The sequence below is a fragment of the Poecilia formosa genome, unplaced genomic scaffold (genome assembly GCF_000485575.1).
Source record: "Poecilia formosa unplaced genomic scaffold, Poecilia_formosa-5.1.2 Scaffold96, whole genome shotgun sequence".
NCBI classification, from domain to species: domain Eukaryota; kingdom Metazoa; phylum Chordata; class Actinopteri; order Cyprinodontiformes; family Poeciliidae; genus Poecilia; species Poecilia formosa.
Window position 1 is genome coordinate 1,122,206 of NW_006800035.1, and position 5,448 is coordinate 1,127,653.

At 42.1% G+C, this 5,448-nt stretch overlaps 1 long non-coding RNA gene across 1 annotated transcript in view; it reads left to right on the forward strand.

The window, feature by feature from the left end:
* The window catches only part of LOC107836916 (uncharacterized), a 10,579-nt gene extending 6,159 nt beyond the window's left edge, over positions 1–4,420 (forward strand). Inside the window, exon 2 of the long non-coding RNA XR_001662889.1 lies at positions 3,498–4,420. This is a non-coding gene — a long non-coding RNA (uncharacterized LOC107836916). The remainder of the gene's footprint in view (positions 1–3,497) is intronic.
* The last annotated feature ends 1,028 nt before the right edge of the window (positions 4,421–5,448 follow it).

Genomic DNA, 5,448 nt, shown 5'->3' on the forward strand with positions numbered 1-5,448 from the left:
TATCTATCTATCTATCTATCTATCTATCTATCTATCTATCTTGTCTCCAATGCTACAATCACCTATCACCATGGAGATAGACTGACTTCTGTTAGTTGCTCTTCTTTGTTGACGTCTCCTCCTCTTCCTGTCGAACTAGTTGAACTACATCATTGGTGACAATGATACAGGATGTGATCCTGTATGAATGTGGGTTGTTGTTATCCAGCCTGGTGTTCTATGTGTTATGTTGTTGTAAGGTGTTTTCAACTCTTCTTCTACGTGCCCTTTTTGAACTTTTGGTACATTGTACATACTGTATGTTATACATTAAACCCTTTTCAAATCTTTGCTTGTGTGTTGCTTCAGGTCAGATCTGTTGTAGCTGATCTGAAGAAGCCTCTGACTGAAAAGGATGCCTCTAGGTTGTCCATCATGTTTTTATGATGTGAGCCATTTTTCTTTGCACTGTAAGCTGTAGAGGCTCCTGAACACAGCCAGGCTTTCCTATCAGCATGTTCAACACTGACTCTGATGCTGCTGCCCCAACAGACGGTGGCAGAAAACATTTCACTCTCCACTGCAGACTTATAGCAGATATGTATCATCTTACTGCAAACTCTGAGCGCACAGGTTTCCTCTAGAAGGTGAGGTGTAGCAGCAGATATGCACCACAGAAGTTTGACTTCTGCTGCATGTCCTCCTGTCTTCTATACCTTCTCCCCTCCCATCATTCTCCTACTACTTCCTGTCATCTTCTTCTTGTTTCCACCAGTAGTCACATCCAGCTGTTGTTCACGTGATGTAAAAAAAAAGTGTTTCCAATGCAGTTTTGTCAGATACATCTATTTTGATATGACTGAAAAACCACCTCATCCTAATATAATATCTATAATGTCGAAAAGCATGAGTTTCTTTTTAATTGGTGTCTTTCCAGTAAACAAATTCATGTCTGTAATTTCAATTTGCTCAATTTCTTGGTTAATGGAAACGCAGCTAGTGATGTCTCCAATCCAGTCCGCTGTTCATGTGAAAATAGAGAACCTTACACACCTTCACCAATGTGGGAGAGAACAATCAGCTTTTCATTTCCAGAAGGAACACTGCTTTCCCCTGTCCTGCCAAGATTAGAAAGGATCTTTGAGAGGATGTGTGTCGAGCCATGCAGCATCAGTGTGATGCTTAGTGTTAGACTGAATGGCAGGGAGATTGCATCTATCAAAAAGGAATCATTCCCTCCCAGGACCCCTCCCCTCTCCAACTCTCTTCTCTCAATTCTTTGTAAAGGAGGGCAATTCTCTGCAATACGGTGTCAGCTGCCGCCATCATGTCTGAGTGTTACCGTCAAGCTCTGGCCAGCATGAAATAGAAGAGATGATGTTGGGCTGCGTGATAGACATCTCATTCCACTTTCCTATGCTGTTGAGTGCTGCAGGTTGAGGGTTGGGGGGGAGCTGAGGGTCAGACACCTGGACACAACTTCAGTGATTCAGACAACTGCTCAGCTCCACACACCCAGAGGCAGGAGCTTCACTCCTCTTTTCACCTTAATTAATTTCCTGATGGGTCACTCTTCCCCTCTCCCTGCAGATTCAGTCTGTCTGCTCCTCTTTGTTCTGTGGAGAGGGCTTAAAAAAATCCTGGAATGAAATCATTACATATTGTTGCACGCTTAATAAAAACGGTCTGTGAAAAGTGCAAGCAGCACAACAAATAAAACCTCCAGTAGCAATGACCTCATTGAGGCTCCTCTGTGTTCGGACAGGAACAACAGTAAGATATCTGTGACCCTGCAGACTTAGAAATGAAAATAAAATAAAAAAATTAAAAAACGCAAAAAGACTCAACAACACAGTCAACACAGACATCAGAGTCAATTGATTTGCATAGATAAGTCAATATCAAAACCTAAAATTCTCTAATCATTTAATCAGATAAATGTGTGGATGTGTCATAACTTTCTCCAGCCGAACAGAAACAAAACTGAAGTTATTATCTTTGGACCTAAAGAGAAACAATCTAGAGTAAACACTCAGCCTCCGTTTTACAGATAGAAACTAGAGATCAGACTAAAATCTGGGTGTAGTGATGAACTCTGACCTGAACTTTCAGACACATAAAGATGGTTACAAAGTCGGCCTTCTATCACCTGAAGAACATTTCCAGGATTAAGGGACTAATGTCTCAACAAGATCTAGAGAAACACATCCATGATGTGTTTATCTTTAGTTGCATTGATTACAGGTCTGACTAAAAAAATCAATCTTCCAGCTGCAGCTGATCCAGAACGCTGCTGCTCTCAGGTCTTCTGGTTCTGCTCTGCATCAGAATCAGAACCAAACATGGACAAGCACCTTTCAGCTTCTACGCACCACAAATCTGGAACAAACTTCTACAAATCTGAAAAACAGCCAAAACACCGAGTTCCTTTAAATCAAGACTAAAAATTAAGTAAGTAAAGTTTATTTATAAAGTGCTTTTAACAGTAATAAAATTACAAAGCGCTGTACAATAGAAAACCTTAAAGCCATACAAAACATAAAACCAACATAAGAAACACAATAAAATCAAGAGATAAAAGTCTGGGAAACTAAAAATGCTTTAGTTGCTTTTTAAAAACCTTCACAGAGTCAGCAAAACAGAGCTGCAAGGGCCAGCTGTTCCACAGCCTTGGGGCCACCGGCTGAAAGGCCCGGGCCCCTTTAGGTTTTAACTGTGTTTGTGGAATAACCAGAAAATTCAGACTTCGAGAACTAAGACCACGAGCAGCAGAATATTTAGTTACAAGCTAACAAAGATAATCAGGAGCCTGGCCATGTAATGCTCTAAATGTCAGCACAAGAACTTTGAAACAAATTCTAAAATCAACTGGGAGCCAGTGTTAGAATATAGAACAGGAGAGATATGACAGAATTTCCTGGATTTGGTGAGAAGTCTGGCTGCTGCGTTCTGTACTGACTGCAAACATGAAATTGAGGATTTTTCCAGGCAGTTAAAAAGAGTGTTGCAGTAGTTCAGACCAGATGACACGAAGCAAGAATCATGTTCTCCAGGTCAACTCTAGAGACCATTTGTCTAATCTGAGAAATGTTTCTTAAATGAAAGAAACAAGAACGAGAAACAGCCTTAATGTGAGAGTGGAAGCCTAATGATGAATCAAATCTAGATTTTCTACTAGCAGGCAGAAGGATGAATTAGTCCGGCTGATATCTTGATGAAAGTGACTGGGAGCAATAATCAGAGTTTCTGTCTTACTGGTGTTTAGAACCAGAACATTACTGGTTCTAAACACCAGTTTACAGTTGCTTTGGAACCATAATAACTGAAACATTGATCGATGTATTTGATATCGTACAATGGCATTTGATAAAATATAATGTTTACTGGTTTTCTCAATTCTTGACTGTATGGTGTCTTTAGTGACTCTGTATTTTTGTGATGTAAAGCACTTTGAACTTTGTTGCTGAAATGTGCTTTACTAATAGACTTGACTAATTTTAGATTTTTTTTCTTTGCAGCTTTTCTGCACCACACTTGTTCTTTTGTGGTTTTCCCATTGCCATGCACTTCTGTCCAACTCCGTTCAGCTCAAATGACAAAATCTAAAAACTCAAAGGAGGATGAAGGTACGGACCGAGGAGCGCTGAAAGATTTATTTGGATTGTCCTACAGGAATATTAACGAATGGGTCTTGGTGGTGGGCAGAAATTACTTATAATATACTGTTCTGGCTGAGTTGTGACAGCCTCAGGCCGGCCCATAAATACATGAAACCCAGATAGCCAGTCCAGCTCTGCTTCTTCCAGTGTGACAAACTCCATCTGTTACACTGCATTTGATTAGACCACAAAATCTAACGCATTTTTAGTTCCTATCAGCTGCTTTACTGTTATTAATTAGTCAGGAGAGTGAAGTCTCCCTTCTGTTTGCCAGTCGTCTGTCTATTAAGTTTGGCGGACCAACAAGCTGCCTCTCTCTACAGCCGGACTGCCGGTCCCGGCCCGGAGCGCTTTGAGCCCTGCCTGTGGCTCCGCTTTAATCACTTAGATCATAACGGGTTACTTTGATGCTGAAGGGGTCTGGTCTGAGACCCCCGTCGTCCATGGCCTGGGTCTGACCTCGCCTGGCGTCTGCCGGACTGTCAGACTCTCTGTCTCAGACTCAACAGTGGACTCATTCTTTGCCTTCGTCCCTTAGGCTTGCAGCAGACCCGGGCCCTGGCTGACCTGTATGGCCTGAGGATGTGCTGTGGGTTGAGGCCCCGTCTGAAAAGGCCCCGACTCTGGAGCAGAAACAGGTTGTGCTAGAGAACAGCTGCTGGATGCACCAGGACATGCCTGACTTCTGAAGCATCTGGGATCCCTCCAATCATTCCCGCCTGTTCATGTAATACCTCAGTGGTTTCTAACAGTGTCTACAAATAAAGTAAGGAGTTACACTCTTTTGTATGTTGCTGTTTTTTATGAAATTAATGGAACCATAAAATGTTTTTTATGGTTCCAGAAGTTTTGTATTCATCCCCGTTCTGTACTCTTTCAGCCTCTTTCGAGGTGACGTTGCTGCTGTCTGTCCTGTTGTACAACAAGATGTTTGGTTAAATAAATTGAGTTGAAAGGTTTAATGAAGCAAGATATTTGAAGAAGAGGACGACAATGAGGAGTCATCTGTGGAGCTCTGCTGTTGAAGTCGTAGCAGGAGCAGACTCAGTAGGGGTTGGGGGGCCTCAGAAAACAGACTTTACTCAAGTTGTCATGAGGTGTGGTTTGTGGTGGTGAGAGAGAACGCTGATGACCCAGGTGGTGATGAAGATGATGAATTTAATGAAGAGTATAGCTCAAAAACAGTTCAGATCTCAGGCAGCACAGCAGAGAGGAAACACAGAGGCTCAGCACCGATAGCAACTGAATTAAACAAAGACTGACACGACGAGCTAAAGCCGACACAGGACTAAACAGTTTAACTGTGCTGGCAGACGAACTATCATAGACAAGAACCCGACAAGAGACAAAGACAACAGGTGGGTTTAAATACACAGAGACTCACAGGACAGAAACTGAACACAGAAAACCCTTAAAAATAAATACACAGAAACACAGATCATGACATCAAGACCTCCAAAACTTCTCAGGTAACTAGAAGTGAGATGAGAATAGGCACCAGGAATGTTGTTCCAGGTATTATGAATGAAGCTGCGGTATGTTTGGGATGATTCAAAGAGTTCTGGCTGCAGTGTTTGGGGAACTGGAATCATGTGGTCAGGTTTCTGGATTTACCGAATAGGAGAGACTCCCTAGGTGAGGTGATGGATGCTGGTCTGGAATGAAGGCAGGGAGAGATTGGCTCATCAGTGCTGAGAAAAGAGTCAGTGTGAAAGAGATTAAGAGGAAGAGAAATTTCTAACTGGTTGGTTTTCCATCTGCAAAGAGTAAAAGAGACAGCAGGATGGAGACAAATGAAAGATGTTGCTGA